The sequence below is a fragment of the Lepidochelys kempii genome, chromosome 8, assembly GCF_965140285.1.
Source record: "Lepidochelys kempii isolate rLepKem1 chromosome 8, rLepKem1.hap1, whole genome shotgun sequence".
In the NCBI taxonomy this organism is placed as follows: domain Eukaryota; kingdom Metazoa; phylum Chordata; order Testudines; family Cheloniidae; genus Lepidochelys; species Lepidochelys kempii.
Window position 1 is genome coordinate 60572023 of NC_136387.1, and position 24017 is coordinate 60596039.

At 39.9% G+C, this 24017-nt stretch overlaps 1 long non-coding RNA gene across 4 annotated transcripts in view; it reads right to left on the reverse strand.

Moving 5' to 3' along the window:
* Positions 1-24017, reverse strand: part of LOC140915982 (uncharacterized) — a 179741-nt gene that overhangs the window by 18398 nt on the left and 137326 nt on the right. For 3 of the 4 annotated variants that reach the window (XR_012160339.1, XR_012160337.1, XR_012160338.1), the window contains one exon: positions 14518-14637. This is a non-coding gene — a long non-coding RNA (uncharacterized LOC140915982). Of the gene's footprint in view, positions 1-8355; positions 8729-14517; positions 14638-24017 lie in introns of those variants that run through there. The other variant, XR_012160340.2, reaches the window with a different exon arrangement.

Below are 24017 nucleotides of genomic sequence, written 5' to 3' on the forward strand. Positions count from 1 at the left end.
ATATTGAACCTTTGAAGTTTAATCAATTTGTTAATTGAGAATCTTTAAGTATTCAATATAACCAATATAATCAATAGGCAAGCAACAGATAAGGCAACAGAAGTGGCGCCCAAACAGGGACTCTGAGGGGGTGCAGGAGGACGACCCCTTCCCTGTAGCCTCTCTCATTTTAATGTCAGCAGGGGCTGAAATAATATTGGATCTACCAAATGTGTGAATCCTGCTTTGTCCTAAAATATAGTGCTGTCCCCCACTCCATCTTTCCTCCACACACAAGCCCACAGCAGGATACCTTGATCTTCTTTCCCAAACACACTCCTTCAGACTGATTCTTCTTCCCATGTTCTCATCATCGCCAATGAACTCTTTGACATTTCCTTCCCAGCCTCCCAGATGAGCTCTTGGTTTATCATTCACCCTGATGAATACAGCCCCTTTAGATCATCAGGCCTGAAGGTGTACAAATATTACATTATTTTGCCCCTGAATGTCAGCACTACAGTATTTAATAATTCACTCCCTTTTACTTTGCAGCAGTTATGATTGTGTACATTCTTTTTCATTGGAAGCAGTAGATTTGTATTGTTCTTTTAAGAGAGTGAGCATTTTCTACAGTTCATTCCGTATACAAAAATGTGTTTAGTTCCTGGGTGAAGCTCAGGGAGCATTTGCGCTATTCAAGAGAATTCCACATTGTAATTTACTGATACAGAGTTTAATCTATTAATCTATTAAAAATACAAAAAAGGCAGTGAATATTCTAATGTATTAATGTACATTCTTAATTTAATATTATTTAAATGTGTCATTAAATAATACCCTTTTAAATGTACTTCTGATGCTGAGGTAATCCAGCTTTAATCCACAGAACAAGAGCATTGTAAGATTCCCAGCATAAACCTTCTGAAAGGCCCACCACTATAGGTCAGTCTTTGGCTTCTGCTGGGATTGCAAACAGTGACAAAGATGGTGTGAATGTCTGTCCATTGAGAACTGGTCTGACTGCATGAACTCATTTGATATAGGCCAATGAAAGTCCAGGGGGATGGCATTACCAGCCTTGCTAAAGGCTGGATTGTGGCTGGCCCCTGTAGAAGCATACCAGAAGTCTTCCTCCTTGTCGCACAGTTCAGAACAAGGGCCTTGCTTTCTGTTGAAGATAGGGACTGAACATTGTTAGCATCCCTTCAGATGCTAGCCACTGGAATTAGGGCAAAGGAAGGCAGGTAGGAGGCAAGAACGTGCCCTATCCCCACACGTGCCTCCCCCCACCCCACAACCTACCTCTACACCAATCAATGGAGATGGCCAGCCACAGAGAGGCACATGTCTCCACACACCTTGAAGGAATGCAGCAGTTGGGGTACGCATCTTTGGCCTGGGTACTCCAGGACACAATGTATAATGTACTGGTTTGCTTACTGAGGCATCACAGTTCCACACTGCCCACAACAGGGCTGTGGTTCACAGTTGCAGTAGAACCCTAAGATTTGAACAAGTGACATCTAGGGAAAAGGTTCCATAAACAGCCTCTTGAGCCAGTATCTATCTGTTTGTTTTTAATTCTGTCTAATTCCTTATGTACTGGGAGTCTGTATTTTCATTCCTTGTCCAGATACAATATACAGTCTATCTATGTAACCCAACACATCCAGTGAATTCAGTGCTTTAATGTGGCAAAGTGAAAAGCCCTACATTATATTAAGGCTACATATATATTATTTTTTTCCAATGAAGTAAGTGAACCTACTGTGTTTAGCACTACACTGAACCAAAGAATATTATACACCGCTTTCACTTGATGTAGGACAACTTAAGGACAGAGATTTTCCAAGGGGTTTAGGCTACTCTGTCTTCCAGACATGAAACTTGATTATGAGCAGAGCAGCTGTCTGATGTGAAGCCAAAGATGTTCGAAGGATAAAACTCCAGTTCTATTGCAGCAACCTAAAGAACTTTAAGACAAAAGCTATTGGGAGGTTTGCTGCCAGAAAAGAAAAACACGAATACAATTTTTTCAATTTCCTTGATAAGTGATTGTTGAAATGCCAAGTCATTTTTCCAACTACCATTAGCCAACTACCATTCTGATCTCAATTAAGACTTCTTACATTGGGATTAGGAAAAGAGAGATTAATGCATCATTTCTGTGCATGAATACTTTGACAGGCTATCAGGAATTTGAAAAGTCATTTATATAGCTGAGGAACAACAGGGATTCTATATGAGATCCCCGAAGAACAGGAGTGTTTATTACCGACATAATAGAGATAATGCCAACAGAAATAACTGACTTGTAGCATTCCTGCAGGACTAGGTAAAGATTACATCTATTTTTTTTGCTTTTATCAGTCCACCATTTTCTCCTCTTAGCTAAGTGTTCAATTTTTAAAAAGCCACCTAAAAATGAACACACAATTGCAAGAAGCATGGACAGCACAAGGTAATGGGCATAAAGAAATATACTGAAAGGTGCCGTTTAAACTACTGGGATGGAACATGTTCTAACTATTTGCAACCTGTCAAGAAAAAGAAATAGGTGAAACTGTATGAGAACTTAATAAAGATGCTTTCTCAGTGTACAGCAGTGGGCGAAAAGGCAAGTGAGATGTTGTGTTAAGAAGAAAAAAGAAATAATATGGAAAATACCATAAGTCTGTAGCATAAATCAATGGCATGTCCTCACCTTTAATGCTGCTTTCTGTTAAAAAAAAAACAATTAGAAAAAATAATGATCTAGAGTAGGACAAGAATTATTATGAGATACACAGAGCCAGACTTTGGTTCCCACTCCATCCCTTATTGCCACTCTGGCAGCAGGGATATGCCATAAAATAATCACAACAGCAATGGAGAGAATTCTCCAGCTATAGGAGCAGTATAAGGGCAGTGTACACATACAATCCTACATTACTCCCCTTCTCAGCTACCAGTATAGGTGTATGATAGGTTGGGGTGTGCTGGGAACTGGCCACAATGCAAAGAGTGACAGCTGTTCTGGACTGGAGAGCTGCCCCAAGGCAGCCATGGGAAGGCTACCATAAATTGGAGCAGGGTAGGAGACTCAAAAAGCCAACTCTCCCTTCCCACTCCTCCCTGGCTACACTTTTGGTGCTGTGCCTCCTGAGAGGAGAGGTGCAGCACAGAACCTAGTGCATTAAGTGGGCGGCTTCATACATGGAGAGATTAAGAGGAAGACAAGTCAGAAGAGATGATTAAGACAATCAATGGTACAGAGAGGGCACTCAATATGCTGTATATTCTGAACCTGTGGAACTCACTGTTCTTTTTTATGTATTTTTCAGTATTGTACCCTTTCTGAAACAGGATACTTAATTAAATGGGTCATTCATCTCATCCTGCATAACAACATTTCCTATATTCCACCGGCTCTCTCTTTAATCCCAGTAGAAAGCAGTCATCAGGCAGCTCTTGTATTTACTAAAATAAAGGACTTGCTACTAGTATCAACCAGATACTCCAGACATTCCCCTTCATATTGTTAAATCAGATCCGCTCGCATTGCTAGATGATGCCTCTGAAAGGCAACAAAGGAAAACCTTGATTCTTCTGCTACTGAAAACTCAGCAAAGGAATCCTGGTGCTGATATAGTGTTTCCTATGTATTGGGCACATACAAAAATGGACACGTGCATTAGAGGCCAAATTGTGCCATTTAGGTACTGCTTTGCATAGGGCTCCCTGGGGTAGCTTAAGAGGAACTGTGCCTCAGGGAAGGACAAGGCCTCCCTAATCTCCCTTGGATGGTGTAGCATATTCTCCTGTTACACCAGGCCCATTTCTTTCAGGACAGCACAGAAGGGGTGGGACCATGGTGCTGCTCTTTTTCCACTCTTTTTGGGTGAGGACATGCAGAGAGAGAGCAGTTACTCCACTTGAGACCTGCAACTGGCACTTGTACAAGGTGCACAAAAGAAAGGAGAAGTCCCCTTTCCACCTCACTCACACATACAGACAGGCCTTATGTAGAAACCATAAGCACTAATACCTTGTGGCTTGCTTGGTTTCTTTGAGCTCTTTTCCAAGTATTTCTTCATGTCAGCACTGGCGATGGAGGAACTACAATAGTTTCAGAGGTCCTTTCCACGTAGGGAACCCATGTAGTATGGAGGCGTGCCTAAACTATATGCAAATTATCAGAACCCTTTGCCTTGGAGTGGAAAATTTACTTGTCAGTCTTAAGGACTCAGGGTTCCATACAAAATTTCTAGCGCTTGCTGCATCTGATCTGGTCATAAATATTGTGAGAATACTCCAGTGACATTGGGGTACGTCTCAATTTTCCAAATGGATCTGCACAAGCATACAAAACTGAAAACATAAATAGAATTATCCAAACACTTCTAAATCACATCGAGATTTGGTTCCAATCCAGATCAAGATTTGGGAAAGGGCTTGGGTCTGTTACTGCTTTACCAACAACATATCAGTCATTCCAGTCCAAACTTTGTATTTCTGCTTGTTGGGCATCAACAGCTCTGCGCATATTTGTTATCATAATTGTGCTGATCTCATATTGTTTCAGTACAGAAAAAGAGATTAATTGAGAGTGGAAGAAAGTATTTCTCTTGAAATGCCAAGCCAGTTTGGCATCTGTACTTGACTCCTGCATCTTTATTGTGGTGGCATACTTTTTCTGTGAGATTTAATTTCAGATGATTAATTTTCTCTTTCAAAGACTACTATACCATTGATAGGGATAGCATTTTACATCTCAGAAAATGGGTTGCACTGTTGGTGAAGAGGCTGATGGTTTCTGACCCCAAATGACAGACAAAGAATATTGAATTTGGGGATTGGCCCTGCTTTGAGCAGGGGGTTGGACTAGATGACCTCCTGAGGTCCCTTCCAACTCTGATATTCTATGATTCTATGAATATCTCAGACATGTGAGACTTGCTTTATACCAAAGTTACTTGACAGTTGTGTTGATAATACCATAATGGATATTAGAAAAGATGGTGCAGGACTGCCAAAGATACATGTTAATGCACCCACATAAATCCAAATGAAGGCTAAAATTCCTATGTAATCTTGTGAAGCCTGGAGATTGAATTACTCTCTCTGTTCTAGTAGTAATTTCCCCCTGGTGAGAACAGAGATGCATCCAAAGTATGAAATGCGATGGCTACCTATACCTTGCCGAGGAGTGAAATAAATAGTGTGGCTCTAATACCACTGCTTCATTGCTCATCAAAGTAAAAACAAATCACAAGAGAAAACGCGCCCAACAATAAAACAAAAAAACAAATGTCAAAGGTGAGTGTATTGATTCACCTCCTGTGACCCTTTTATATTAATGGGGTTAATATTTCAATTTTAAACCCTTAAGTATAGCCATCCGTTGTGGTTATAGCACAGTCATTCATACAAAAGCTACTACGTAAAATTAATACAACAGTCACTTTTGTTGCAGGCAAAGACAATTTTCTTACAAAGTACCTGTGCCTCATCTGAGGCAATTTATTCCAAGGTCATAGAGTTTTGAATTGCTGTGTCAATGTAGTGTAGATGCATTTATTGTTGTTTAAACTATACAAAGGGGGTAAATGGCTGGAGTTAGGAAAGGGAGCCAGTAAGCTATTAGGGAGCCTTGCGTTTGTGAAGTTGCAGCTTTTAAACAGTGATATGCAACAACATATTGGTGTTACCTCGACAGAGATAATTAGGGCCCCCAAACCTGTTTGCTAAGCTACCACCCTCTCCTACTTCAAATCCCTCCTATAAATGCAATTCATCCATGTTGTTTGCACAAAGAGAGTTTAAACAATAAAATAAAATAAATAACAGACCCATCAAGGTAAGTGCATGCTAGAAGGGATTATTCCAGCTCCACTCATCTCAAAAGGCACAGGCGTCAGATGAGTAACCACATAATCCCAACTTCTATTTCCTAACTAATGTCAGGTCTGTATTTAGGGCTGATCCAACTTCAGCTGAAGAAAATGGGGATCTTGTGAGGTGTTTAACTGGAGCTGGCTGGGCACTAGATTGTTAGCTCTTCAGGGAAGGACTGTGTCTTTCCTGCCCCCTGTAAAGCACCCAACATATTTCTGGGTGACAAATAAAATGATAATTAAAGTTGGGCAAAGTCTTCATGGTGAATGATTTATTCAGTGAATTTTGCCATTTATTCAGTGTATTTTCCAAGTTACTCCATTGCTGATAGGTGGGATCAGAGGTTGCCTAGGGAGAGTTAATACATCTCAGAGCAGCATTAACTTCTGTAGGGGAGATGGTGTAATTTATGCTAATTTATAAAATGGAAGGTGTTTCCTGATTCCCCTCCCCATCCCTTCTCAAATCTCAGCTTTGTTCACTCACTATTTCTGAAAGGGTCATATGATACACCGATGTATTTTCTCTTTGCCTAGTCTTCCAGGCCTTTGCCCACATGACTTCTGTCCATTTGCTTCCATTCAAATTGTGTAATGGAGGGGAGCACATGGAACTAATCTTACATTAACGTCCGATTCTCAAACTACATTCAAATATCTAATAGAATTAAAGTGCCACACCCAGGAATTCAAATTACTTTGGGGCTGATTCAGTTCCCATTGCAGCCAATGAAACTGTTTCCATTGGCTTCAGTAGGAGTTGGATTGGCGCCTTTGTCTTTATTCTCATTTATCATATTTACCTTCATTTTGATATGTCTTCTGTGTCCTGAAGCTGCAAAGGAGTAAATTTTTTTTCCTATGCATCAAATTCACATTTGTCACTAATACACCTGTTGAAAAATCTCACGGACACACCATGATTTTTCTTTTCACCAGTTTCACAAAAATGAGGAGAGAAAAAAAATAAAAGTTTGCTGTGTACCATCTTATTAAATGCATGGTAAACCTACAACATTTTCATTCACCAAAAACAGTTGGAGATGGAGTATGCCCAATTTTACAGAAAGCAACACCATTATTTTGGGAGGCAGTTATTTAGTGATTAGAGCAGGAGACTGGGAATTAGGACTCCTACATCTTGTGTCCGGCTCAGCCACTAGTTGGCTCTGTGGCCAGCTGCAACTCTCTTAGCTTTGAGTATCAGTTTTCCCTCTAATAAAATGTCATAATAATGCTCGCCTACCACACAAGAGTGTGAGGGTTGTGCAATATAATGTATTATTCTTTGTTAAGATAAATTCCCCATTTACCAGGCACTGTACAGACAGATAGGAAGACACAATCCCAGCCCAAAAGAGCTGATCATCTAATTAATTAATGTGTATAATGCGATTTGAGATCTTCAAATAAAGGTTTTCTATATAACCTAACACAAAGTACTATTTTATGAACAATTCTGCAAACTCTGAATTTGAATTAATGGAATTTGATTAAAAGAAAATCACCATCCCTTCCACTGTAAGCAGACAGGCTGGTACTGTGCATCATTTTAGAATAAACTTTATTTCAATCTCTGTACCTAGTAACAGTTTTACTAAAACTCTAAGAACTTTAGCTGTAGTTTCCAGTATTCCAGAACTTTTGAGCGTCTTGGCTCTGCCCCTGCCATTGTGTTGTACAGAACAGCAGGGTAAAAGCAATCCACATTGGAAGCTGGATGTTCTGTTAGAGTGGAAGGAAATCTGCCAAGTGAAGAAGGTCGCTTTACAAATCAAAACCAACCAACCAAGCCTTCCAAACTAATACTACAAGGAAGCTGAGAATTAATTTAATTAGAGATTTGCTAACATTCAAGGAGGGAGATACTTTGTAGTGCTCAGATCAATGCTTCTGAATCACCAAAGAAGAGACATTCGCAAGTACAGTCACTGTGCAGTTATTTAATTTAGATATTTGTTTTATGATCACCATTTTTCTTCATAGTTTTTTTCCAGTGGCCCAATATTTTCAGTACTATTCTGTGCCTAACAGCCAAGAGCAAGTTATAACTCACTAGATAGGGGTGGGGAATTGCATTTGACAGCTGGATATCATTGAACCCTTCAGTTTTATATATGCAAACAAGATTATATTAAGAAGAAGTTAACGCATCAGGCATTAATGTTTCAGGGGAGAAAGGCATCTTCATTTTTTTCCATGATCAAATGAATAATGTGAAATTTTTAAGGAATGACAAGTATATCATTAGGCTGCTACAATATCACAATAAACAGAATACAGCTAGTGAAAGAAAGTACACATTATCTATAATATAATAGTCACATGGTCTATTCTGCCATCAGAGAACAAACAGAGACATTATTCATATAAACAGGATTTTTGCTGGGAAAGTTTGAAGATTGAATATATCCCTTAATGAGGAGACTGGCCCTACAAAACTCACTGACATATGTAATCCTTACTCATGTGAGTAGTCTCATTGAAGTCAGTGGACAACACACGTGTATAAGGTTTAGTTATAGAACATTTGCATGTTAGGATAGTCTACATAAAATTGGGATTAATCAATCATAGAATCATTTGTGTCACTTCAAACAAGCTGGGGCAATTTGGAAGCACATGATGCTGAAGTGCTGTTGGCAAACATAGTCCAGGTGCTTTTGGCAAATTCATATTTTGTGTCTGATCATTCTTTAATTGTATCACAAATGAATAATTTTTAGTACCTAAGTAGAAGAATGCTGAAGACATATTTCCTGTAAGTGACACAGGAAACAGCAATGTGACATTCATTCCAGTGTTGGTTTTATCCTGTGCAGTCATTTTGGTTTTGCCCAGGGAAGGATTTCAGTGGAATAGATGGATACCTAAAATGTTGAGATGAAGGATAAATCAGTTCCTTGGCTGCTGTGAGCTATTGGGCTGAAATTCAAACTTTTTCTCATGTGTATACTGTACTATGAAACCAAGAAGCTGAAAGGCCATGGCACTGAGCCACCAGCAAATTTAAACCTTGCCATACCCAAGAGAAACAGGCATAGCAGCAAAGTAGAGGATAGCAGAAGCTTTTATTAAGCCCAGATTCTGACCCAAATGTGAACCCATGGAAGACTCAAAATGAGGTGTAAACCCTCCACCTTGCTCCCTGCATGGGCTACCTGGACTTCAAGTCTGTGTGAGCAAGACTAATGGATGCTGCCCACCTGCTTACTTCCCTCCCTGCAAAAGTGGAAGTGAGTGGGTGGGAGGAACTACGGAAATGGGTAGAGCCCTTGAACCAGTTTAGGTGAGCTGAAGTGGGGTGATGGGTGCAGTAATTTTCTGCTGCTCTAGGCCAGCAGCAATTTACTCATGCCTTGGAACAAGAGGGGAGCAGGGAGAAGATTGTGGATCCCTGGCATCAGTTCTCTTCATAGCATGTGGTTGGGGCAGCAAAGCAGCATGCCACCCCTTACTATGAGGCTAGGTTCTTAGGAAACACTCAGTCCCTTATTGTACTTTATTTTTTGCTCAGGCTTGAATATCAGAAACAGAAGAGAGGAGCTGGAATTCCTTTAAGCACTCTTTTTTATTACAGCTATTTTAGATGTAATTTACACATCTGTGACTTAATGGGGAAAAACTGTTTGTAAGAGCAAAAAAAAAATTAAATATTTCATTCAAGTGCATATTTTGTACAGTATATTTAACTTTTCCATTTTAATTGTATCATCCATCTAGTAGGGCAGGCATCTTATTTTACTTTGTTACACCCTCACAAACTGCAGTGTTTTCAGAAAGTACTTTATAACCTTATCCTGTACCAGTAGTTATTTGAAGGAGTTGATTTCTTAATTATTTAGGAAATGAGTGTCCTGAGAAGATGGATGCTTAATGAGGGTTATATTGGGGAGTGCTTTCATACTGGGACATTCAAAGAATTTTCCCAAGGTGCCTACAATAAGGGATGCATTTGGTTTAATTTACAAGCATACATCTCACCTGGAATAGTCTATCCTATACAGGGTCAGATTCTGTTGTCCACTGCACGGGTATATAAGAGAAGGGAATCATGTAAGGAACTTTCCTCTCACTAACACTCACATAAATATTTTCTAGAAAGAATGGCTCTTTAGCATGTTACAACATCACTTTCCTCACCTGCAATTAAGAGAAGAGAATGCCTTCCTTAGGATTGTGTGCTTTATCTGGGTGCATGCCTGCAGCTGAGCATTCTTATTAATTCCGGGTGTTTCACATGAGGAAGTACAAACTGGTAACTTAAAATTGGAAAACTGAGCTCCTAATTTATGCTCTAAGACAAAAATTTTGACAGGAGAAAACTGAGTTTTGTCTTTTTATTATCTGAAAAAGTAACCACTGTACAAATAACTCAGTGATTCTCTGGCTTAAACTTGTCTTCTAATGCATATCACATGGGGCTTAATCATACCCTCTGTAGGTAGAATCCCAATGGAAATGTGAGACCCTAGTCTGCACCCATATAGGACTCAAGAGGACAACAGAAGTGCAGAGGGTTAGCTACATTGCTCATATAAACCCAGTTAAACCTAATCTCTCTACAGGGTATGGAATCTGTTGCTCCATCCCCCGGTCCCCTCCAGCACAGGGGAATAAGGAGCTCCCTTACTCTGGTACATGAACTATTTGTGTCACAGGTAGTAGTATGGGGGAGAGGACACAACTGTTACTTGATCACTACTTGCATTGGATAAGCAAACATAGGGAATGGGCAGATTCTTGATCCATTCCCCCTCTTCCAAAGCACCAGCAACTGCAGCCAAGGTAGTATATAGCAGAATATAAACTGTAAAAGGTAAAGGGCGAGCACAGCTTACTTCTGCCCTGGAGCTAAGGGGAAGCGGGGACTGAATTGTGATACTCAGAGACACAGTGTCAGATCTTGTTCCCTTTACTTGTGGGAATAGTCCCACTGAGTAAGGTAAGCAGGATTTCAGCCAAGTTTTTGAAGTTTGCATTTAGCTAATAAAACATTCCCCTCCATAATCTCTAATTAATTTATTAATTTCCCACTGGAAACAAAACAGTACACTGCATGACAATGTACCAAGGATCCCACTTGTCTGAATACTGTGAATAAGAATCTGTTCAGACACGTACATTTCCACAGATCTAAAGAAATGCATTAAGAGCTGCAGCCTTGAGAATTCACATTAGAAAGAGTAACCACTGGACGTCATCATTTTAATAGGCCATCATGTGGCCTTTAACGCTTTTAAGATCTCTTGAATCCTTATACTAACCCCGAATCACAGTTTCTTCTGCAAGAATCTTTATTTGCAGTTAACACAAAAGATTAGCATGTGGAGTTTTAAAAAGTAGATACACAGCTGGCATAACAATAATATTTTAAAAATCAAATAACACTCAGGACTTATCTTCATTGTGCACATCTACCCTCTTCTTTCCTGTATGCATCTTTTTGTGAAGAAAAAAGTTATATTGGCTTTGAATAAAATTTAGCAGTCCAGACCTGGAGCTCTTCTTTCCATGTATAATGGTGAAGACTCAAGTTCCATAAGTCACACAGTGAAATAGATGACAGGGCCAAAGTATTGCTGAATGATATAAAGTTCTATGTCTGGATTTTCACTTTAATCAATAAAAAGAAAATAGCTAAATATTTAGTCTAAAATGTTGAGCCTAGTTTTAACTGAGCTTCTATTATTGCACATAAAATTTTGCAGACACAGGTAACTGGAGGCACAAAGATGCACCTGCAGTTATTTGTGCCCATGAACAATGTGAAATAGAGATGTAAGTAGTGGTGAGTGCACATCATAGACATCTAAAGGACCTACATTCAGAGTCTAAAGTTCTTCCTGCTTTTGGGAAATTCTGTCTTCTGAATGGCCAGTAACTTATCATGGCTATACACCGTGGGTTGTTCTGTTGCAATATCTTAGCTGCATGTAATGGGCTGACCTATTTTTGCTCATTGAAAAACATCACAAAATATGTGTACACAGCCCCACGAACAGCTGTTGGGTCAAATTAAACACAGAATTAATCAGTTCAAGTACCAAAAGAATAAGTATGCTTTCTTTCAGGGTGCTCTCACTTTCTCTTCTAACTCTAGTTGTGCAACTACTATTTAGAAAACAAACATACACATACTGTAATGTAATTTCAGTCTAATCTTAAAATGTAATCATCTTAAAAAAGAATGGTATTTAGGCTATGTACATCTGCTGCCTCGCTACCCCATGTGCCGCTGGGACTTAGCTTGGCATTCCCGGAAAAAGAAGAAAGAAGTGATTATGAAACTACTCTTTGCCTGCACCTCTCAGCAATGTCTCCAAGCAGCACTTCACATGAGGTTCAGTATTCTCCACCTACACTTACTTCTTGATAAACCAACTGAATCAAAACAATAATTACACTCTATTCCCAGTGTAAAAAGTAAAATGAAACAAATGAGAGAGGCTTTCTCTGGGGGAGAAGGGCAAGAAATGGATGTGGAAAGGGTGCAGGTGGGTGAACTAAGCACTGATGTGGTGTTGTCAAATGGACAACAGAAGTCTGGAGTAGGAAAAATGGCAACCTGAAATAATAAATGAGGTATTTTGTAATGTTTGATAGTGTAAGCAGTGTCAGGATGAGCTCCACCCTGACATCTGGTGGTGAGGTGTGGCAAGTTGTGGAAAAGAACTTCAGGGGCCAATCTCATTTGCATAGGCACACCCACCCCGCCTAGAATGAGGCCATAGCTGCCCAAATGGTCACTTTGGCTGCTGTGGGATCCCCAGTGTCTCTGTTATTGGGGCAGGAAGAATAAATTGTTATTACCCTGATTATGGGAACTGTGCTTGGAACTGTACTTGGCCTTTTGTTATGATGGAGGGACTCACCATCAACTAAGTAGCACTCGCTAGGCAGGGGTCATGAGTTCCAAAACTCTGTGAATGGAGAGAGGCTGGGGACAAGTATTAATACTTGGTGGCATGGGCCCCACGATGAGGGCCTTACATGCTAATTGCGCTTCCTCCTCTCTCCATTGTGGAATATCAGCTAATTTTGATGTCATTAGAAGTCTAGTTGCAGGCTGCTGAGCTCACTTTGGGCTGACAGTGCACCAGCACTGAGGCTTCCCTACTACAAGCTGAATTCACCTAAGAGCTGAAATCACTGAGCGTTGTGTTAAGTAGTGGGGGAGCCTGAAGACATATTGTGGAGCAGTTGGCGGGATGGCTGGAGTGCCTTGTGGACAGGCTGGTGGAGCAGTTCGTAGGATGGCAGGAGCTGCTGGTGGGACGCGGAGCAGTTTGTGGACCGGCTGGTGGAGCAGTTCATGGGACGGCGGGAGCTGCTGGTGGGACACGGAGTGGAGCTGAGCGAAAGAGTTCGTGGGGCGGCTGGCGGAGTGGAGCGCTGCTATGGAGCTATGGGGCGGTCAGCTTCAGATCATGTAAGGTGCCACTTACCCCTGTCCCATCTCCACCCAGGTTGGGAGGTAAAGCTCCGCAGATAAACTTTCGAACTCTGGGGCTGCCCTGACAAGGGACAGAGACTTTTGGGTCATTGGACTTTTGGGACTTTGGATGATTTGGCGTTGCTGAACCAAGAACCAAAGAGAAAGGGGCATGCCCCAATTTGCTTGGGGTGGGTTTTTTTTTGCTCATGGGTTGTGTTATGAATCCTGTTGGTGGTGTTTCCCCAACATAATGCCACATTGTTTCTCTCTGTTATTAAAAGGCTTTTTGCTATACTCAGACTATGTGCTTGCGAGAGGAGAAGTATTGCCTCTTGGAGGCGCCCAGTGGGGTGGTATATATTTGTCCCAGGTCACTGGGTGGGGGCTCGAGCCGGTTTGCATTGTGTTATTGGAATGGATCCCCTAGATATTGAACCCGGCCCTTGTTGCTGCCAACTCTGACGGGCAGAAGGGTTACAGTAATAATAACCAAAATCCAGATATTGGTAAACTCATGTTTGATAATCACTTATGTGAGTGGTCTGATTGACTTGAGACCACATGTTTAATGTCCACGAGTGTGAGTAAGGGGGTCAAAATCTGGCCAAAAGAAGCTTTATTTGATTTCAGGGGTTTTGGTTTTTTTGTTTTCGTTATGGAATGAGCACAGGCCTGGGAAAATAATATCTATTAAGTCATAACCATGGCTGTTGCACTGGTTCATTGAGCAGTTTTATGGCAAAATTTTCGAAATTGGCTGCCAAATATTAGGCCCATAAGTCAATTTTAGGGAACGAGATAAGAGTGATTTTCAGAGATGCTGTGCACCCACAGCCCCCCTAATTGTCCATTTTTAACTGAGTCCACTGTAAATATTAATTCCATAAAGCACTGTACAGTTGCTGCCATTCAAAGATTTTAAATACATACGCGCACACACACGAGTAGTTCCATTCAGTAATTAACAACAAAGCAAACTGTAGGAGATGCTGAATGCCCACAGTTTCCACTGATTTTCATTGGAGTTGTGATGGCTGCTTCACACTGCCCAGGATTTAGCCCATTACTAATAATGTACTCTTAGATAATTAATAACACTTGCAAAATGTTCTACACCTGATTAATCTTCACAACACTTCTACAGCACAGTTAAATATTATCCTAATTTCATATAAGAGGAAGTTTATACAAAGTGGATTAGGCAGACCATAATTTCCATACCTGGTTGCTTGAAGTTAGACATCAACAGCAAATCTATATTGAGGCACCCAAGAAGAGGAGACCTGATTTTCAGAGTTGCTGGCTTTAGTACTTCTGCCACTCAGGTGTTCATCACTTTTTCTAAAGCAGTGCGGAACACAATTTAATAATTAATCAATCATTTATTATGTTTTATTATTTTATTATATATTTGATTCAAATCCTGCAAACCTTAGTCTAGCTTTAATAGGATTTACCTGAGTAAGGACTGCACAGTCTGGCCTATAACATATTAAATAACTTGACTTTGTTTTAATATGAAAACACAGTCACTTGATAGCAGCAGTAAAAATACCGATAATCAGATATTAAGGCTATGAACACATGATTAAGAAAACACAGGAGGCATGGTGACAGCCGCAGCATAACATACTTAATTTGCTAAATTAGTTAGTCTGATTTACATTTTTTAAATATAATTAACTGCATAGAATTAAAACCATAAGAACTTAATGACAGAAGGTAAAAGCCAAGGAAAACTACAGCACTCAGAACACCTGCTGCAGCCAAAGCATTAAATGTATAGAAAATGGATCATTTTATTATAGAAATTATCTATAAAGAGTTGCCGCCGTTTCTGAAGTGCCTTTATGTTCTCTTTAGCTTTTCTAGTGAGACATATCAGTACATTTCCAATTCACATTGCCTTGAGCTGTGTGCGCCAGGGGAAGGGGAAAATACAGGGATTTATATTGGTGTAATCCCTAAAAAGGCATAGATTAGTTCATGATTAAGTATGAATCCATGTCAAACATTATTCATGCACATACATTCTGTCAAAATTTTGTGCTAGGGAATTCTGACTGAAGACAGATTTAATACTGTCTTTAAATCACCTTATTGTACTTTAAACATTACTTCAATAAATTATAGAAAGAAATATCAACTATGGTTCAGAGGAGCCCTGGTCAAGGACACATAACCTACAATCTGACTGCACAGAATGAGTTAATAATGGAGTTTCAATATTAACCAACATTCCTGAATTTTAATTTCTTTTAAATATTATTATTTATTTTTAGTTTACAGCCAGCAATATTGGGTTACATCCTTTGGCCCAATCTGCTCCTTTTGCACCACTGAAATGCTACAAATAAATGGAAACTGCCTCAACTTGTATGGATATGAAACTAGCATAGTTGGACCCTAAACCACCATCTTCCTGGCAGAGGATAAATTAGGGCAAGGGATAGGGGGTAAATGGGTCCAGAGCACCCTGCTCTGTGACAGTACCCAGCTAGTGGATATTCCTTTACAGGTGGACACCAGCAGGTTGGAGTTTACAGCAGCCCCAAACTGCTGTTAGTAAGATTAGGTAGGTTAAACTTAGTATCCCGGGTTAAATTCCAAATCAAGTAAGTACATTCTGTCAACCTAAATTCCCCCTGCAGTTTCAACTGGGTAAAACATCCTTCATATCCTATCATCCTGTAGTGTTTTGCTGTTTATGGTGCAGTGCTAAACAGTTACTCAAGATAGCTGCATTTCACTGGTGAGCTAAAAAACATGTATATTTATAAGGGAGAGATGCCTTTTATAGAAAAATGCAACATTTAAATTTTCATGAAATACATTGAGTGTGTTCAAAAATAGTATAGAAAACGGCTATCGCTGTTATACATATATCCTTAAAAAGAGTATATCAGTTAAAAATTAAATAATTCCTCATCTGCCAAATTTCAGCCCTGAATTTTTATGAGTATGTTAGGGTGTTGTATTATAGGAATGATGACAGACCCTTAGCTATAATGGTGCTAGCGGGTGGTGCTATAATCTGTTATTTGTATGACTGTTCCAAGTCACATGAGTAACTTAAAAAGCCTTCTTCATCTGCTTTAATACAATCGACATGTGGTAGAATTCAATTAATCTAATCTATGCCAGAGGTAATAAAATTAATGAACATACTCATGTACATTTAATATGCACCTGGCACTGATGGTTACCTTGAACAAGCAGCCACATAACACAGTCTACTCTCTCTGAATCATGCAAGCTACTTTTTCTAGTACCATTAAACAAAATTAGCAGCCTAAATACGATAAACAGAATACTTGGTACAATTAGAATTTTTTTCTTGCAAAGAATGCAATATTTTACAGGTGGATCTTACTTATAGACCTTCAAGTTAATTTTACCATGTGCTTTCAGATGGTCTGCACAATTGAATCTCCCTTTTGATTATGCCCTAAATAGGGCTGGAAGATATAAAATTGAAATAAGTCTATCTCAAAAGTCTAAGTGGAGCAAGCAGATTATCAGGAACAAAATGAACCATTTTTTGGTGAGATGTGGATAGTGAATACCAGTGATTCATTTCAAATTTCAGTCAAAGTGATGACCTGTTTTTCATCTCCCATTCACTTTTCATGGGTTTAAAAGCAGTTCTCTGAAATTGTCAGTGACCATTTAAAATAAGCAATTTATAAGTAAATGTCTTGTCAGTTTATATTAGAATTAGTAGGATGATTAAAAAGCAGACTGTAATTGTTTGTCTCTTATATTTTGATGTAACTATTATTTAGAAGTCATTAATGGGAATATTTAATGAGTCTATGAAGCATCATATATTCAAATTAGGTTCTATTACCAAAGGCTAGACTTGCTTTACAATGGTTTTCCAGCACATTCTTGGAAGTTGGAGTAATGTAATAAATGCTTTTATAGGATAAAGAGTGGTATTGATTAAAGGAACTGTCATACAAACACATAGTTTATGTATATTGTTTACTGGCTTTTAATCCAGATTTATCAATCATTATTAACACCTACTCCTTATGACCCAAATAAGAAAACACACTCCCAGACACTTGAACAATCAACTGTCATTGCTAATATTAAAGTCACATAACTCACAATGTCTGCAAAGTGGACAAAAAGGTCAATGTATTTATTATGGGCTCCTTATTTTCCTGGAGAGGTCCCTTTCAAATTCAATTATCAGAACAGTCTCATTCTGATCCCTTTACAGTGCTATACAGAATTACCCAACAGATGAGTTCAATAAATCTGCACCCAATCTGTAGTTTAAATCTTTAAAGTGTAACCAGCTGGCACCTCCAGAATGAATTCATGTGAGCATCAAATTTTCAAATGTTTGGATATTTGGAACTTTTCTTCCACTTCCAATTTCCAGGTAGTTACCAGGTCAGGAAACTGAAGCAGTGGAAATTTCACAAAAAACCTGTTATTGAGTGTTTCCATCCTGCTTTTGAAGACTCAGTAGACATGGGCATGGCTCAGATGAACGTCCCAATGCTTGATTTCTTTTTTAAATCTAAATTATACTATCTATCTTTGGGAGGTTTGCCCATCATTATTGTTGTCCATTCTATGCTCTTACAAGAAAGGATTCATTTTATTTAGTTCTTTTGTTGCACGTCAATACTTGAAACCAAAGTGTGTACAGTGTACATTCACATCAAATCTCCAGACAATGCACTTACCACTTCCTTCTGTTATCCACCTCTTTTCACTGGGATGGGGGTTCGATCGGCCAGCTGGGGAATACAGACCTCTGGAATCCTTAAGGTCAGGAGGAGGGACCCCTCTCCCTCTGCATTCCTGTTATCCTCATGGAGCTGGGTGAGGAGAGATGGAGTGGGAGGGAGTGTGACTTGTTAACTGTAGCTGGTGCTGGATTACCTGTGCTAAGTCTCTTGGCATGCTGTGATTAGTCACTGAACACCTGATGAGGTCAGGAGGAATTTTTCTCACACTTCAAATTGGCATGAAAATCTTTTCCAATACATGTGGGAATTATTCAAGTGGCATTTTGGAATATTATATTTATTACAACTTTTTGGGGTAGGCATCCAGTATAGAATTGCTGTGGTAACAGGATCCAGCCTACAGTCACCAAACAGTAGTATAGGAGAGGGTAGTCTTTGTTAAGGACCTACTGTGGTATGCAGGAGCGGGTTTTTGTATAGATTGAATTCCACTTTGTCAGGATGCTGAGCTCTTGCACTAGTCAAGGATGGACTGGGATATCTAAGCCTATGGGATTGGATTAAAAGCAGGAGCTAAGGTTAGCCTCCCCATGTAAGATGGGGACTATACAGCCAATGATGCATACCACACTGGAGTAGGATGTTGGGGTAACTAATTAAAACTGATTCTTGAAAAACATTTTGACTTAGACTAAACTACATTTTCTGACGGAAAACTGTTGAGGCAATTTTTTTTTACCAGTTCTATGTTTAACCTTTTACAATTATTTGTGCTTAAGTGGTTAAAGAAACCTAAGTCCTGAACTTAAACCATGCCAAGTATGTGCTGTGTCTTATTCACCTGCCATGTTCACATCAGTTCCTTCTGATCCCACTTACTGCTATGGCAAAGCAATGTAATTTTTAATTAAAAGAAAGAAAATCAATGTAAGTGGACAGAATTTGACCCAGCGATGTTATTTCTTTTGCTACCTGTGGACCACAGCTTTCTCTGAGTGCTTGAGCTCTTTGTGTTTTAAATTTCCTATTTAAATCTCAGCTTCTGTCATGGGATCTCCTTTAAAGACAAACACACACACAAAATTTGGAATATCATTCCCCTTCTTGCTAAAGAAAATTACCAGGATAATTCTGTTTTCCTGCAGTTATGCTTCAAAAAGTTAGACAGCATGCATGATGCTCATTATCAAATGCTCAGAACTTAAAATATACATACAGTATATGGGTGAGACTTGTGATCTTTACAGCCCAAATTTATTAAGCATGAACTGCAGCCAATAACTAATTACAATCAGTCTTCACCACCCAGGATTAAGATATTTCTTTTTGATTAGATGATCCACCAGTGCTTAATAACAGGAGATTGCTGATCTGACAGCAGACAGTATTATTAGGATTTGAGAAAAAAGTCTCAATACAAAAGAAGGGAACATGATTGAAAAGGCTCCAGCAGTCTTCACCATCTTTCTTGTATGGGATCAGTATTAATTTTGTCAGGAGCTGGAGTGATTGTGAAACCATTAAAATTGATTAGGTCCACTACTTATACATACAACTTCTATTGAAGTGTAACAAGGTGCAGAGAAGTAGCAACATTTGGATGCGTCCGTAAGCACCAATTTAAAGTGAGTCCTCTGCACCTCCTGGGTATCTCCCTCATTTTGTCTTACTCAACCAAAATCTCTAATTTCTCCTTCCTTGCATCTCTACTCTTCTTCTCACTCCTTTCCTTAAGGCTGGTCTAGAACAGGCACTGCACACAATAGGTAATCTGTTCAAGTCTCAGGTGAGGAAAGAAGAGAAGGAATTCAACCCAGAGACAATACCGCAGTGTTTGCTTGCCTCTGGCTTTAACCCCACATCCAATCCCTGGTGACTGATCCATCCTTCCATTTATAACATCTGTTTGTGGCCCACAAGAAAGGCTGCCAAACTCTGCTGCTCCATCCCAACTCACCCATGTTCCTCCCAGCAGTGGCTGTTCCAGTGGCCTGAACAAGAGATTTGGGTGGTAGGGGGAAGCAGGAGCAAATATTTTTCTAAGAAATTTACTATGGAACACTTATGAATGATTGCCTGAAATTAGTAAAAGCAATATGGAAAGTATTTGTACATGTCCCCCTGTCTGAACAACTCAAGTTAAGAAAAGAAAATATCAAGTCAGTGAAACACTAGGGACAGTGAGAGTAACAAAATAAATCGATGTCAGCGTTCTTTCTGATAGGCAGAACCATGCAGATGTACTGTTGGATTATTTATCAGTCTACAGTCTGGGTCCTGAGCCTAGCCTTTTCATTTATGTGTGTCACGGTTCCTCCCCCACTCTGAACTCTAGGGTACAGATGTGGGGACCTGCATGAAAAACCTCCTAAGCTTATCTTTACCAGCTTAGGTCAAAACTTCCCCAAGGTACAAAATATTACATCCGTTATCCTTGGACTGGCCGCTACCACCACCAAACTAATACTGGTTACTGGGGAAGAGCTGTTTGGATGCGTCCTTCCCCCCAAAATACTTCCCAAAACCTTGCACCCCACTTCCTGGACAAGGTTTGGTAAAAAGCCTCACCAATTTGCCTAGGTGACTACAGACCCAGACCCTTGGATCTTAAGAACAATGAACAATCCTCCCAACACTTGCACCCCCCCTTTCCTGGGAAATGTTGGATAAAAAGCCTCACCAATTTGCATAGGTGACCACAGACCCAAACCCTTGGATCTGAGAACAATGAAAAAGCATTCAGTGTTTTACAAGAAGACTTTTAATAAAAAATAGAAGTAAATAGAAATAAAGAAATCCCCCCTGTAAAATCAGGATGGTAGATATCTTACAGGGTAATTAGATTCAAAAACATAGAGAACTCCTCTAGGCAAAACCTTAAGTTACAAAAAAGATACACAGACAGAAATAGTTATTCTATTCAGCACAATTCTTTTCTCAGCCATTTAAAGAAATCATAATCTAACACATACCTAGCTAGATTACTTACTAAAAGTTCTAAGACTCCATTCCTGTTCTGTCCCCGGCCAAGACGACTACAGACAGACCCAGACCCTTTGTTTCTCTCCCTCCTCCCAGCTTTTGAAAGTATCTTGTCTCCTCATTGGTCATTTTGGTCAGGTGCCAGCGAGGTTACCTTTAGCTTCTTAACCCTTTACAGGTGAGAGGAGCTTTCCCCTGGCCAGGAGGGATTTCAAAGGGGTTTACCCTTCCCTTTATATTTATGACAATGTGCAAAGCAGGGGCATGTAAAATTCACATCAAAGTAATGTAAAACCATGAAGAAGGTGAGCAAACTGAATAGGACAATACCAATATATGAGGAAAGTGAAACTGAGCAGACAAATAGATGTGGTAAGTCTGGCAACAGGTCAGCATTCAGACATGGTTTAACTTGACAACTAAAAACAACAAAAAATCTTTCAAGTCTTTTCTTAAAACAGATTAGTCAAAAGAATTCTACATTTTGAAATGCATGTTGCAATTTTGGGGCCTAATCCAAAACCCATTGACTCAATGACTTTGGACCAGGCCCTTGATATTTCAGCAGGCTATGAACATTCATTTGGAAATGTGATAGTATAGAATAATCTGCTTAAAAATAATCCAAATGATTGCCATTCCATTGTATGAGGTCTCATACTCCTTACTGCCATAGAAATCACGAGTGTTATGTATCCCATAACACCTTGCACTAGCTGAAATAAGCTTTGGCTAGAGCAGATAGGAAAATTGTCAGTATCAGAACATATGATTATTTCCTCAAATCAACAGGAAAGGAGTTAGTCACACAATCCTAGGAGGTGTTTTCCTGCCCCTTAGTACCTGAAATGCAAGGGCTCAGAACAAAGATAAGGATGTTTCATGACCTGGAATGCATGGGTTCATGTTATCAGAGACAAACAAGTAAAAGGTAATTAATTAACTTCAGTACCTTTCACTGGTAAACAAGTAGAGTATAAACAGATGGCTCTAGGGATGTAACTTTGGGGAGCACACCTGTGTATAGTGAATGTAACATCGCCGCACACTGCTCTTCAGAGACTGGGATTGTATAGAACCTTTTCCCCGTACCATATTAATAAACCTGATTGACATTGGTTATTTGGTCTCTTGAGTATATTTCATAATGAAATAATGAACCAAAGCATGGCCAAGCAATTGACTATACAATTTATCAGCACACTGATAGCAAATGACTGGATTAAGTGCCCCACGTGGTCCCTTCCATGTGTTCCTATGTGGACAAAAGATACCAGGTCAGGTCCTCAGCTGAAGTCAATAGATCGACTCCAATTTACACCAGCTGAGGACCTGGCCATAACAAGTTGTAACACGCTGCTGGTGATACCACATTGCCTCAGCTAGAGTGATTTTTGCTGGTGAATAGGCTGTGTGTCTGCAGCCAGCCACTCCAGTCTGTCTTCCTCACCTGCAAACTCCTCAAGGCTCTCCCAGCCCAAACCTCACCTAGCAGGTAACAACCAGTGAACTTGAGTCACTAAGCTGCTTAGTGATATATCGCTGCAATGCACAGCCCCTACCACTATGCATTCACAGAAGACTTTAAGTGCGCTGCTCTGTTAAAGATGCAATACCTCACAGTTCATCAATTTAACTGTGATAAATACACCATTCCCTTCAATCACAGCATTGAATTGGTGTATAGGAAAAGTAAAATAAGGCTATTAACAAAAGAGAATGGATTAAGTGATATCAAGTAAGAGAGAGAAAGCTAGAGGTGGTTACAAGCAGATAAAAGTGAAAACGCATCTAAAAATCTAAAACTTAATTTAACAAGATATGGTCCTTGTTCAAGTTAGTTTCTTTTACACGTTCTCCTTTCCAGCTTTTTACTGGCCGGCCTGGCCAGGACACATTACAGAGATCAAATCACTTGGTTTCATTACCTCCTGAAGTGAAGGATAAAGATGGAGTCTCTCTGTGTGTTTCTTATATCCCCAGAGAAACACCTCTGTCTTACAAGTCAGGAAGGCCTCCTGTGGATTCAATCTCCTGTGTTTCTCTGGAGTGCAGGAGCCATGTTAATTCTGTCTCTCCAATTCAGGAACAGGATGACACCCTGTGGTTTATCTCAATAGCTTTGTTTACTTCTAATTGTAAATTGAGGTAAATCCACATTCCTTTGCATAGGACAGGCCTGTTTATCAGGTTTACCTAGGCTAGGCTGACTTATCTTAAACATGTTCTAATAACATCAAACAGAGGGAATTCATAACTTCATATATAAGGTTTAACATGTGCATTTTTCAGTGATATTAATAACCAGCATGTTATTAGGTTTCACTTGATGCCTCATAGATTCACAGATATTAAGGTCAGAAGGGACCATCATGATCATCTAGTCTGACCTCCTGCACAATGCAGGCCACAGAATCTCACCCACCAACTCCTGCCAAAAACCTATCACCTATGTCTGAGCTACTGAAGTCCTCAAATCATAGTTTAAAGACTTCAAGATGCAGAGAATCCTCCAGCAAGTTACCCGTGCCCCATGCTACAGAGGAAGGCGAAAAACCCCCAGGGCTCTTCCAATCTGCCCTGGAGGAAAATTCCTTCCCGACCCCAAATATGGCGATCAGCTGAACCCTGAGCATATGGGCAAGACTCATCAGCCAGATACCCAGGAAAGAATTCTCTGTAGTAACTCAGATCCCACCCCATCTAACATCCCATCACAGGCCATTAGGCCTATTTACCATGAATATTTAAAGTTCAAAGGCATATTTTGTACAAATATAATTGCATTGCAGTAGTGTATAGAGTGTGAGTACAGGAGTGTTGTGGGTCACAGGATCTGGCCCTAACAAGTGACTTTAGCCCTGGTCTACACTGCGGGTTGCAGGGAGGAATCCATCTAAATTACGCAACTTCAGCTACGTGAATAATGTAGCTGAAGTCGACGTACTTAAATCGACTTACCGTGGTGTCTCCGCAGCGGTGAGTCGACTGCTGCCACTCCCCCGTTGACTCTGCCTGCGCCTCTCG